Source organism: Pithys albifrons, chromosome 22, assembly GCF_047495875.1.
Source record: "Pithys albifrons albifrons isolate INPA30051 chromosome 22, PitAlb_v1, whole genome shotgun sequence".
Classification (NCBI taxonomy): Eukaryota; Metazoa; Chordata; class Aves; order Passeriformes; family Thamnophilidae; genus Pithys; species Pithys albifrons.
In genome coordinates this window covers 6,050,387-6,064,149 of record NC_092479.1, presented here as the reverse complement: position 1 = coordinate 6,064,149, position 13,763 = coordinate 6,050,387, and the positions used below count along the sequence as shown (strand labels likewise).

At 43.5% G+C, this 13,763-nt stretch overlaps 1 protein-coding gene across 5 annotated transcripts in view; it reads right to left on the bottom strand.

The window, feature by feature from the left end:
• The window catches only part of GNB1 (G protein subunit beta 1), a 38,491-nt gene that overhangs the window by 18,733 nt on the left and 5,995 nt on the right, over positions 1 to 13,763 (bottom strand). Inside the window, exons 1-2 of one of the 5 annotated variants that reach the window (XM_071575994.1) lie at positions 11,787 to 11,891; positions 11,547 to 11,622 (exon numbers count right to left, since the gene is read on the bottom strand). The exons of the other annotated variants lie outside the window; for them this stretch is intronic. The gene's annotated coding sequence lies outside the window, so the exon portion shown is untranslated. Of the gene's footprint in view, positions 1 to 11,546; positions 11,623 to 11,786; positions 11,892 to 13,763 lie in introns of those variants that run through there. 5 annotated transcript variants of the gene reach the window in all.

Below are 13,763 nucleotides of genomic sequence, written 5' to 3'. Positions count from 1 at the left end.
AGAAAAGAAAAACAAAAACAAAACAAAACAAATGCTACTTTAACCAGCCTGCAAGAAGAGGAAGGAAGCACAACAGCAAACTTTCATAAGTTGAGTTTATTTTTCAAAGGGGGTTTAAGTTTTCAGCTGGAGATTCTGAAAGCATCCTGTGATACCCACAGAATGCACCTTGGCAAAGAGAGATTTGCAAGGCTATGGGGAAGATGCAGCTCATTTCAGAACATAAAGCAGAAAAGCTACTTCTGAAAAAAAAATCTGCATTGCCACAAGCTTCCATTTTTAGCTAAAATGTAGCCTGGTAAAAGCAACATGAAAATTAGAGGGCAGCTCATTGCACAGAGCACAGTAGTGGCTCAGCAAAGAGTTCTTGCAGGAGCTCCAGCACTGCCTGCCCAGAGCTGGAGGGCTCCACACCAAGGGCTGGGCTTCCAAAAACAGAGCAAAAAGTCCCCCAGAGTCCCTGGAGCAATGGCTGAAGGGGTTAAACCAGCCCCAACATGGTGGTGTCCCCACATCCCTCAGCCTCCTGCTCCAAGGGAAAAAGTACCACAGCAGTTTGGACTGAAAAAGGGTAAAGGAACTCCAGAAGGCAAAACCAGCATCATTTCTGGGTAAAGCTTCCCTACTTCAGTCTCACTAACTGCTGTCAGCCCAATATCCCTTTTTCTCTAAAGGCATTTCAATAGTTACTCTGAGGTGACAACCCAGCCTAAAAATTTATCTCAGCTCCAACACACACCAGAGTCCAAGTCCACACTACATGTGAAGGCTCTTCTGCAGAAGAAACTACAACTTTTTTTCATGAGGTTGGTGAAAGCAGGAGGAAAACAGAATAAAAGGCACTTGGAAGAGTATGGAAAGCATTTAGAAGTACTTTAACATTATAGGAAATTTGAGCAACCCTTCAAAATGAAGCAACTCCCTAAGCAGGTTAAATACACTCCCTGCACCCTCACAAAGCCATTGGCTGCAGAAACAGTTTTCTTCTTGACCTATGGATTCAATGAGAGACTTGAAATCCAAATATTCTGGATGTTAATTCCAACCTTCTTAAGACTGCTTTCCACACACATTGACCAGGTGCCAAGGCCAATATTTGGACTGTTGCAAAGGCATTCTAGCTACTTAAACACATCATCAATTCATGCACAACCCTCAGACCAGGCACTGCCCACCCAGGGTCTGACCTGAGACATGGAGAGAGCAGAGGCAACACCAGCTCCTCCTCAGTTCCTGCATGTTCTGGGGGTCCTGGCTGGCAGCAAACAGAACATGGGCCAGTGATGCCCCTCAAGGCAAGGCCAGGCAGCAGCACCCAGCTCTGCAGTGCCAGGGCAGGGCAGAGCCCTCCCCTCTGCTCAGCACTGCTGAGGCACATCCAGAGTTCTGTGCCCACTTCCAGGCTCCCCAGGACACGAGAGACTTGGAGCTACTGGAGAGAGCCCAGGGAAGGGCTTTGGAGAGCATGAAGGGACTGGAGCATCTCTGGTATGAGGAGAAGCAGAGGTGTGTCCAGCAGGGGATTTAATCAATGTGAGCAGCTTTCTGCACACAGATGTATTTTAGTTTAACATGGATCTCACCCAACACTAGTACAAATTAGTGCCCATGACCATTCACACCATCTGAATCTTAAAAATGTCTTGCATAACACATCCTCCTACAAAAGTGCCACATGAGGTTGTTTTATTCTAAGCACTCAACCAGAAATGATTCCACTGGAAAAACCATCCAAAAATCTACTAGTAAAGCTCAATATTAGTGTTAAGGTAAACCAGCAACTTCCAGTGCAGTGGCTTTGCTGCTCTGGTCTATGTTCCCTCTGCACAGACATCCCTGGGAGCTGCATCCCACCTCCAGCAGGGAGGGCTCTATGTGGGCAGCCAGTTCCTAATTCAGCTGCAGAAGCTCCTGCTCAGGTACCAACACTCATCCCCACTCAAACATATCACCTGCAGGGCAGGGATAATGGCTGTGGAACCAGGAACTGCAGGTCAGGCTATTAAAATTATTTCTCATAAAATACAGAGCTGATTGTTATCACAGAAGAGCAACTTGATGCCCAAGAGATTACACCACCTTGCCAGAGCTCTGCCAACATCATGGAATGTCAACGTGCCACCAGGCAACAGGAATTAGAAGTCTCAAATTTAAAGCTTCAGGACTATTCTGTACACAAAAACTCCCAAACAAACCCTGTCTCCTTGGCCCTAAATAACAACACAAACAGCTCTAGCAGATGGCTGGAAACTTGAAGGCTGTTTTGGTATCTTCATATGTATGTGCTCCTCCAAGGTTTAATTCTAGCTCAGACTTTCCTTGGGCAGTGCAGATCTGTGGTCCAGAAAGCCAAGTCTTTGCTGTCACCTCCTACAAGAGCAGCTTTGAAGTACAACCTATAGAAGCATAAAATAATAATTACAAATTCATAAATCCAGTGAAAGGATGCAGCTCCTCCTCATTAATTTGATGTCTTCTATCTGGGCATCATGTCTGTAATTTCCAAGTCCATCAGCTTTGAAAAGCAATACCTTCCTGCCAGGTTTGCCAGAGGGATCACCCTGGCAGGGACAAGGCTGGATTGTACAACTCCTGCAGAAACTTCCTGCAAGGGCTGAATGTGCTGGGGGAGGCATTGGCTGCTCCTTGTGCTGAAGAATTGCCAAGTTCCCAGCTGGAGCAGGCAGACATTTTTCCATATATTAGTGTGAAGTACACACAAAACAAGCACCAGGTCCATAAGTTAATGTTCATCTTGCAGCAGCCACACTGGCTGGTTGGAGAGCTCACAAATTTCCATTTTCAATAGAGTGTGCAAGTAAAATAATAATTACACAGGCTAAAAATACCTGCAACTTGGCAACCTGATTTCACAAATGCTTCATTATTACCTATAGCTCAATATGGAATTGCAGGTCCCATTTCAACCATGCAGCTTCTTCCAAAATGTTAAAGAGTTTAAGAGATTTTTGTGCTTTTTGGTTCTAGTAGCAGAACTCTAGAAATGCTTTTCCTCCTGAAGAAGCTTGTGCACTTTTTCTGCTCTGCTTGATGTGTCTACAGGACCACAGTAGGAAAAAAAACCTTCTCAGAGCTGCACAGAGCACAGGAAAATTATTGGCTAAAGAATAAAGGTCGGTTCCAGGGTCCTTCCAAAGTTCTGGCCACATTCCTTCATCCTGTAACCTTATTCCCACAAACCAGCACATACAACAGGAAAAACCAGGCACAACAGAGCTCCATGAACAGCCTCTGATCAGCCAGCACAGCCTTCCATCAAACTGCCTCCAGAGGAGCAGTGAGGCAGCTCACAAGGCTCTCACTGCTTCCTTTTAGCACTTCAGAATAAAAAAACCCCACCCCAAAATAACAACAAAACCCCCAGACCAAACCCATCCACCTTAAATAGCTGCCAGTACTCAGAAAAAAAAAAGGAAAAAATAATTAAGCTTTTATTTCAGAAAATTCAGGAAAGAAGCAAAATATTAACGAATCTGGAAACCTTGAAAGAGAAGCAAAATATTAACAAATCTGGAAACCCTGAAAGACTTTGCAAAGCCCAAATTCAGCAGGGCAGTTTCACATTCAGAGTCCCAGAGTGGAGCTGCTGCCTCAGAGGAACAAGTGCATTTCTGTCTCCTCCAAAACTGCTACAGAATGGGAATAATTCACCATTTAAGTTCTCCCCCATGTGCAAACCCCTCAATATTGCAGAGGTTTTTGGCACACAGGAACACAGCTCAGCACCCACTGAAAATCCCCCAACTGGCCACACACTCCTGGTTGCATGCCCAGATTTTCCAGGACCTGGGGAGTCATCCCCCTCCTCCCTGTGCTTAACAAGTCCTTGGAAATAAACCTTTTGCATAGTTTAGCACTCTCAAAATAGATCCCTCCCAGGCAGACAACAAACAATGAACAGCTCTGAGGTGGCTCCTTCTGCCACCACCACTGAACACACTCCATGCTGCCAAAATACTCACTTTTCCTGATGCTAATCCCATGACCTACATTGAAAAAAGAATCATACTGATGCAATATTTAAGCATAAAAATCTGGACTGCAACAGGTCACTTCATTAATCCTCTCTAAATGCATCTGCAAGCCATGTGTATTAATATTAAAAAAAATCATTTTAATTCTAGGTACAGCAGAGAATTTCTGTAAAAAAAAATAGAAGAACTGATATTACAAGTTTAACAGATGCCTAAAGCCAAGTGCTTAAAATAACACTTTTAAAAAGAAGGGTCTTAAGAGATCTTTGAAGTAGTTCAGGAATATTAATAACTGTTGGCACTTCAGTGACCCAAGTCCAAAGATTTCCCAACTACATCTCTTCACTTCTGCCTTGCTCTGAAAGCAATTCCCATTGAAGAGCATTCCAAGATTTTCTGGTAACTGGCAGGCATGGGAAGGTATTTTAAGAACAAAAATTACTGGTATTTAGTGTAAGCTTTCAATGAACTTCTATTTATTCAATCAAAATAAGCCAATATTTTCTGTTTTATTCCTTTGTTCTAATATATCTACATGCAATTATTGCTTCTGAAGAACAGCACAGCTATTGATAAGCTCATCAATTTTATCCAACTGGCCAGTGATTTGTCTTCCCCCATCTTACAATTTAAAAAAAACCCAAACAGACAAAAAAAATACCCAAAGCAACCACAGTAGGTCATAAGAACTTCGAAACCTGCTTGTGCAGAGATTTCTAGTTATTTATTAAAAAATACATCACTGAATATTGCCACTTCCTAAAGTATCCCCTTCTCCAAAGCCAGGCAACTTTGCTGTCCCACCCTACGAGACACCTCCCTTCAGACTGGAAAACAAAACGCAGCTCTGAAGGGGAATAAATTACTATTAATTAACCAACAGAGAAATGACTAAGCATTTATTACCAGATGCTTCTCTCTGCAGAGCCCCAGAGTAACTGAACAGCTTTTCCTCCTCTCAGCTCTCATTTTTCATTGCTTCCTCCAACCCTTTTACCTTTAACCTCCACTTTTTTCTCAGGTTTTCACATCATTTCAACCCCCCAGAATGGGTGTTTATCCAAGCAGGGCAGAGCACACCCCCAGGACTATTGCAGTGTCCCTTTAATAATCAATAATTAAAGAAGGCTGCAATATTCCTGTGGTATCAGAGCAGTGCCACAGGATCTCTTCAGACAGTGGGGGATCTCTGGTGTCTCAGCTGAATCCAGAGGGGCAGGGCAGCTCTCAGTGCTCACAGAGCACGTTTTCTCCCAGGAGCTGGAAATGGAAGCACAAAGCTCTGCACAGGAGCAGCTCACTCATCATCCCCGTGTGACAAATCAGTGGCAGAGCCATCACACAGCAAATGAAAACATGTTACACACCTAAATATATAGGCTTGTTTCTTTTTAGTACCAGTCAACATTAAAGTAACATTTATTCAGGTATCAAAATGAGTTTGTAACCCACATTTTAACAACATTCTTACAGTAATGTTACAATCTTATTAAGAATTATAGAACCATAGAATCAGCTGGGTTGGAAGAGACCTGCGAGATCTTGATCCAACCCCACTGTGATCACCAGATCATGGCACTCAGTGCCACGTCCAGTCTCAACTTAAAAACCTCCAGGATTGGAGAATCCAACCCTTCTCTGGGCAGCCCATTCCAATGCCTGAGCACTCTCTCTGGAAAGAATTTCTTCCCGATATCCAACCTAAACCTCCCCTGGCAGAGCTTAAGCTGTGCCCTCTTGTTCTCCTGCTGGCTGCCTGAGAGAAGAGACCAATCCCCACCTGGCTACAACATCCTTTCCATTAAGTCTCTAAGTACTGTCTTTTCAAAGTCACTTTTGGGCAAACCAATTCTCCAGCAGGTCTTCAGTTCATTTTCTGTGCTTTAAACACACTCAGAATTGCTCACAAAGGCTGATGTGTCTCTGTCCTGACCACGCTGTGCTCCAGCTCTGCCCAGTAGGTCCCAGTGGGTGCTGGGACACCACAGCCTGTGCCTGGATCTCACTGCTCCCAACTCCCAGGCAAAGGGTGGCTCAGAGGCAGGTGGGGACACCACCTCCTGTTCCCAAAATCCACAGGATTACAATGAAATGAAGTGATCCTTCCCCTGTACTCAGCGTTGGTGAGGCCACACCTTGAGTGTTGTGTTCAGTTCTGGGCCCCTCAGTTCAGGCAAGAGATTGAGGGGCTGGAGTGGGGCCAGAGAAGAGCAACAAGGCTGGAGAAGGGACTGGATGTGGCACTGAGTGTCCTCTTAAACACCTCCAGGGACAGAGAATCCACCATGTCTTGATCCAACCCCACTGTGATCACCAGCCCAGGGCACTCTGTGCCCTGGGCTGGTGATCACAGTGGGGTTGGATCAAGGGTTGGACTTGATGATCTCAGAGGTCTCTTCCAACCCAACTGAGAAGAGAAGAGCAACGAGGCTGGAGAAGGGACTGGAGCACAAGTGCTGTGGGGAGAGGCTGAGGGAGCTGGGGGTGTTCAGCCTGGAGAAGAGGAGGCTCAGAGGTGACCTCAGCACTGTCTGGAACTCCCTGAAGGGAAGTTCTGGCCAGGTGGGGGTTGGTCTCTTCTCCCAGGCACTCAGCAATAGGACAAGGGGGCACGATGGGCTCAAGCTCTGCCAGGGGAAATTGAAGTTGGAGAGCAGAAAAAAATCCTTTGCAGAGAGAGTGCTCAGGGATTGGAATGGGCTGCCCAGAGAGGGGGTGGATTCCCCATTCCTGGAGGTTTTTCAGCTGAACTTGGCCGTGGCACTGAGTGCCATGATCTGCTAAAGGGACTGGAGTTGGACCAAGGGTTGGACTTGATGATCCCGGAGATCTTTTCCAACCCAATCCATTCTATGATTCTGTGAAAACCATCAAGTGGATCCACTGCCAGGGATTCCAGTGTGAGAGAACAAGTGGATTCCAACAGCCTGAATGGTTTTCTCTCAGCTCTGCCAACACATCTGTCTCCCCATGACCTTCACCTTGTCATAAACCACGTGCTGTTTCAAAATTACCACTGAGTGACATCAGAGGGGCATTAAGATCTCCACTATAATATTTATTGTATTAGAGGAGGAAATGGGTGATGTGATCACTTATTTACAACACAAAACCAGGAACAAAAATAGCAAAAGAGACATGAAAATATGAATTAAAAAAAAAAACCAGTGAGACTTTGTGCATAAGAACAGAAAAATGAGCAGAAATTCCCATTATGGTAGTTTGTATTTCTGTAACTTTTAGCTATTTTATCAACAGAAGCTGAATCATCCATTTCTTTCCATGTATGGCAGCTCATAAAGAGTCAACTGAGTCAAAGGAGAATCAGCTGCTTCCTACCTACACCCCAACAAAAAACACAACCAACTTCCAGAATGCTACAGGCAGCAACACCACTTCATACATCCTTCAAAGTAAAACCATTTACAGACAGGAAGAATTGCCAATTAAATCAACACACCTTTATTCTCAGATTATTCTCAGACAGAACATGCTCTTTTATGGACAGCTTTGCCTCTGAAAGGCATTTTCCTGCCTTTCCTGAGCCCCTCACGTGCTGCCATCTCTCACTGCACCAGGGCCCTCCAAACACTAAGGAGAAACACTCTGTGCTTCCAGACAGTTCATATTCCAGCAAATCTCAATTCTGCTTTGCCACACGGATCGAGAGTTCCACCCAAAATGCTTCTCATTGCTGGGATTGAATCCTGAAAGCTCTTCAGTAATGTGGATTCTGCTTTCTGCTCTGGCTTAGAACAACTCAGAGAAAGAAAACAAGCTGTATTAAGCTTTTATAAAGTGCAAATAATGGTTAAAAATCCAATAGAAGCAACAAAGATAACCCCATGTTAGAGACAGGCTGGACACAACTTGGTAAATACCTTCCCAGCACAGCTGCTGCCACATCTGCCCCAACAAAAACAGGGAGTTAAGACACTGGAACAAACCATCTGCTCCTTTGTGCCTCTGCCACACAGGCTGCACAGAGCCTGAGATCATCTAAAAGAAAAATACTCATTCTTTACAACTGTGTTAAAGACCTTTATCCAAACTTCAGCTTTACATTTAATTCACTGAAATAAGAATGTAGGTATTCAAACAGCACCCTGGTCTTCAGTAAGAGATTAACAGAGCCCTGGTAGAATAAGTTAAGCTACACCATGAAACAGCTGCTTCCCAGCACCAGCCTGAAGAGAAAAAGCATTTCAGTGGACCTTAAAAATCAACATGTATTATATGCATATAGCAGATAAAAGATACTCAGTAGAGATTAAAACATGGCATGACTTCTCTAATCTTTTCACCCCAAATAGACTGAGCAATACTTTGCTCTCCAGCCCCACAATCAACACACCCCATCTTTAATCAATGTGCAAGCAGCTCCATTAGCTTTGATAGCAATGATTTATACCCCAGCAGCTCATTGATTTCTCCCAGCAATTGCTGTATTTTGATATGTACTGTTTGTACAAAAGAAGGGACAGAAGAACAAGGAAAGCAAGAAGGGTCAGACTGAGAAGTGGAGCATCACAGGAGACCTTGAGGCCAGAAGAGTTTGGGCACAGACAAGTCACAATCCTGGGGCTGATATGGAGACCAGCCCAGGGCCACTGTCCCAGCACAGCACAAAGGGACAGCAGGAAACACTCCCTGTCACCCCTGGACATTCTTCTGCCCAGAGGGCTGTGAAGAAGTTTCAAGGGCAGTAATCCTAACTTTGAACTTGAAACTTTGGGCAATAATCCTAAAACATCAGTTGTATTCCTGGAGATGGTGTCACCTCCTTAGGTGATCAAAACACAGAGGAAAACATGATAAATTAAAAAAAAAATTAAGTCCCACCAGGGTTAAGAGCAAGGGCAGGAATTAACTAAGAAAGAGAAAACTGAAAACACAAGACAGTCCCATCTATACTATGGAAAAAAATACATGCAAAGTGAAGTCAAAAAGGCCAAGTGTGTTCCTCAAAGCAGCAGCCAGGAAGGTGAGTTGAAACTTGTAACTCCTGAGGTTCTGCCCTGGTCCTTGAGGCTCAGCACAGCCCCTCTCCCAAGCACCACTCCAGGGTTTTTTGGAGTGGCAACTACTGAGCCCAGACAGTAAAGCAGCTTCTGCACAGGTTAAAACTTGGGTGCAATAACACCAAGGTCATGGGTTCAATCCCTGTGTGGCTCATTGACTTAAGGGTTGGACTTGCTGATCCTTGTGGGTCCCTTCCAACTCAGAATGGTCTGGGATTCTGTAAGAAAGGTTCTACCTCCCCCACATCAGCAACAAAGCTTTTTGTAGGGCAAACCAAAGCACTTCCTGAAATGCTGAAGCTTCACCTGCTGTCTCTAGTCAGAAGAATGAAGAAGAATTTAAGTCAAACTAATCAATTTGACCTCACTGCATAAAGTTTCTACGGTATTTGAGTTTTCATACCAGAAAAAACAGTTCCTCACCTTCTCAGGCATCTCTTGTAGACCCACTACTGTGCCAAGATTTTAAAGCTGTTAAATTGTTCCTGTTCACTGCTATTTTCTGTGAGTACTACCCAGCATTTTAAGCACAGGACTGCACAGTGAGTTTCCAGTGCTGGGCAGATAATTTCTGACAGCTGCAGAGAGATCCAGGACTGGGGAACCTGCAGCACAATTAAACTGCCAGGAACATCAAGCACCCTGTCCATGATCCCTGCACAGACACCACCTTTGTCACACACACCAGCAGCTTCACTGTCCTGCCACTTCCCAGAGAATCTGCAGCAGGAATATCAGACATATGTTCCAACAGAGACAGCTCCTTAATTAGTCAGTGTTGTCTGACTTGGGGCACCAAGGGTTTCAGCAGACTATCACATCTACTTTGTTTTTCCAGAGAAACAGTGAAAATTACCACACCACACTCCCAACACCTTTGTTAGGCTATCAGAAAAAAAAAATTCAAATACACAGTTTTGGAACCAATAAAATCCATAAACAGACTTCTCAGCATCCCAAAGCACACTTAGGCCTGCTCTGCTCAGCACTGTTACTTCATTTACTGGAAACAAAACACATCCTAAGTTTTGTATTATTAACTCATGGTATTTTATATACTGAAACATAAATTTACTTTTTTTTCCCCTGAGGTTCAAGCATTGTTATGTTCAACAAACACCTTGAACCACTTGGTGTTAACCAAGATCTATCAGCTCAAATCTCAAAGTTAAATAGAACAGAACTGAACAGATATGAGTAAATCACACCTACTGAACTGGGGTTTTCACCACAAAGATCTTACCAGAAAATATCAGTATTGCACACATATTACCAGAAAATATTAGGATTGCACACATATTACCAGAAAATATTAGGATTGCACACATATTACCAGAAAATATTAGGATTGCACATATATCAAACTAAGAAATAAGTTCAGGGACTTGTGGTCAGTGCTGTTTCCAGAGTGAACATTTCTGCCTGGCCTCACAGATTCCACTCCTGAAGACAACAAGGCATTAACTTCTAAAATCTCTGCATCAACAAAAGAGGCACATTTATCCCACCCTGGGTATGGTTTTAGCCTTGGAGCTTTGACCCACCTCCTGTCCCTCAATTGTTTCAGTAAATCCCTCAAATACCTACAAAACTCTCAACAGCTGGACTGAATACCAAGTGTTCTGATTGTCAAAGTGTGCAATGGGCACTCCAAATTCTGCAATTCCAGCTGAAAGCCACATTTCCCACCAATGCCACAGGGGCAGCAACACCTGGGGCAGCTGCAAGAAACAACATCTGGGCAGCCCCCAGCAGGGCACAACATCTGGGCAGCCCCCAGCAGGGCACAACATCTGGGCAGAGCAGGGCACAACATCTGGGCAGCCCCCAGCAGGGCACAACACCTGGGCAGACCAGGGCACAACACCTGGGCAGCCCTCAGCAGGGCACAACATCTGGGCAGACCAGGGCACAACACCTGGGCAGCCCCCAGCAGGGCACAACACCTGGGCAGCCCCCAGCAGGGCACAACACCTGGGCAGACCATGGCACAACATCTGGGCAGCCCCCAGCAGGGCACAACACCTGGGCAGACCATGGCACAACACCTGGGCAGACCAGGGCACCACCTCCCAAAACATCTGTAAGCTCCACAGCCTGCCCTGGAACCCTCTCAGGAAAAGAAAGCTGGGCAAATATTCCCTGTGTTAGCACAGATGGGAATGAGAAAGTCCTCCCAGGAAGGCACAGGCCATTAATGTTGTACTCCAGTTTCCATGGAAGTTTAAAGTCCAATTTTGAAGTGTCCAATTAAAAATTCTTCTGTCAGAGCAGTGCTGGAAATTCATTTCAACATTTCACAAAAACAAAACAAACCCCACTCAGCTTGTCAAGTAACTTCGTGGTTTTGCAAGTAATTTTAGATAATCTCTATTTATTGACAGATTTGAATAAACTCTGAAATGTCAGGACAAACACAAAGCACGTGGGCCTGAAAACACTTTTAAGATGGTTCCCTAAATCCAGGCCAAGACAGGCAAGGCCAGAAAAGCAGCAGAAAAACCAGAGATGCAGAGAATTAACAGCTCACCTGTAAGAGTTCAGCAGAAACTCTTTTTATTTCTCACAAAGAACATCACTGGCATCAGCTGCAGAAATTAAGGTCACTGAAACAGAAAACAAGGCACAGGAGCAAAGCACTGTCAGGGATGGCAACTCTGGGGCTTGGCCTTTCTTAAAAAAGCCTTGCAAAATCCCTCATTTAGTCCCCCATACTCAGTACAGTTTGATTTAGTACTAAAGATAAGGAAAATCATCCCTGATACCTCACCTGGCAAATTATTCCCATCTACTTTGATACACAGGAGTTTGGATAGAGCTTTGAGTTTCCAGAGAGAAGTATTTTGGTTTTACTTCTTTTTTTTTTTTCCTTTTGCTGAGGAAAAAAAAAGAGTGAACTGAAAATAGGGACAAAAATCTATACATAGCTTTTAATATAGGACCATGTTACGTAAAGCTACAAAAAAATTATCCAATCTATCTAATTACAGATAATTAATATTTTCTTTTTTGGGGGAGTGCTGGCAGGCATTACTGCAGTTTTCAAGAAGAGATGAAAAATATTCTCATCTGAGAAAAACATGATAAACAAAACTGGCATGAAATTTTGGGCAAACCTTCCTCAGATCAAGGTACAAACCCAGAAAGAAAACATTTAGTTATCCACAATTCAATTAATCCTCATAACATCTGGAAGGTGTTTCTCACCCAGCACCTTTAGAAATTGCAGTGATTTGACAAGCTGAAATTCTACTTCACAAATTAATATGCATATTTTTAATGAAGCAGTTTCAGTGCAAGCTCCTTACAGAAATGAACTAAATTTCTCATTAAAATGGCAACAAGATTTTTAATCACCTTCTCTCCCTTCACTGTATTATCTGCTACTAATTTTTCCCTCATAAAGTTCTTAATACAATGTATGAAAATAACTCCAAGATTTAGCCCATCTTTATCACCTTCAATGACAGAGCCACCTGAGATCTTGTCTCCTTTAAGGTCCCTCAGATCACCTTCCTCAACTTTTCAGCCTCATTTTCCCTTATCCATTATTAGGATTCCAAAATAGACACAGCACAGGAAGATCAAATTTTAGCCCTTCAGTGCCACCAAATAAAAAAATAACTTTTCCCTTCATTAGCATATGGCAAGTGACAAATATACCTTGTTTTCAACAACTCTTAATTACCATGGAATATCTGACAGAGGGGATCCTATTTATTAAACCCAAGCCAGGTATTCTAAACATCTCCAACACCTTCTACAGCATTTCTATTTTAAACATGCCAGAGGTACTTGGATTGGATTTCAACCAGACTTAAACCCAGCTGCAGATTTGCTCTGTAACTGCCTCCTCCAGCCTTTATTCCTCTCCCCCAGTGAACTAAAATATCAATAACCAGGTCAGTGTGTAACATCTGGATGTATCTTTATTTTCTGCCACTTCAGGCCAATGCTGAAAATCACCATGGACAGAATTTGGAAGTTCTGATTTCCAGGGCTCCCTACAAACTGCACTTCCATAATGTCCCAAAAAAATTTTTTTTTTTGGCTAACACGTAAAAAATTTCCATGTAGGCATCTAATTGCAGCACCCCCAGTAACAGAGAGTAAAATATTCATAGCAGTGACACCACAGCTCAGCTCCCTCCAGATGGCACCCAGGAATATTGTCATTACTCTCTGGCTGGGTTCAAGACAGAAAATTCCTGCATTTCTAAGAATATACTGGGCAAGGTAAACCTCACCCCCTGGTTCCAAGTGCAGCCTCCCATCAGGCAGAAATACTCTGCTGTATTTTAAGATATCAACAAATCATAACACATTCTATACCACTCCAAGGAATGCAATGGACAAGCCTTTAATACAAATTGAGAGTCTTACAAAATATTAATTGCAAGGAACACCTTTTAGAAGGTCAAGTGTTAAAAGGACAGGTCATGATGGTCTGATCTTAACGTTCACAAAAATGCTTTAAAGTGTTTATTTTTGCTCCAAGGCTGACCATCTCCTTTCTCTCTACTCAGAAATCCTTCAGTGTTTTACTAAAAATGCAGAATTCTGCCTCAAAACCTGTCTCAGAGAGTCCATGTGTGTACCAGGAAGCCTTGCACAGTAATTTACAGTGATTATTTTGGTATCTCAAGTCAAGGTACTGCTCATAGCCAGCTCAAAGCTTTTAAAAACCTCTTCATGTTCTGTCCAACTACCAGTTGGCTCAAGCATCTATGGATTCTGCATACATTTG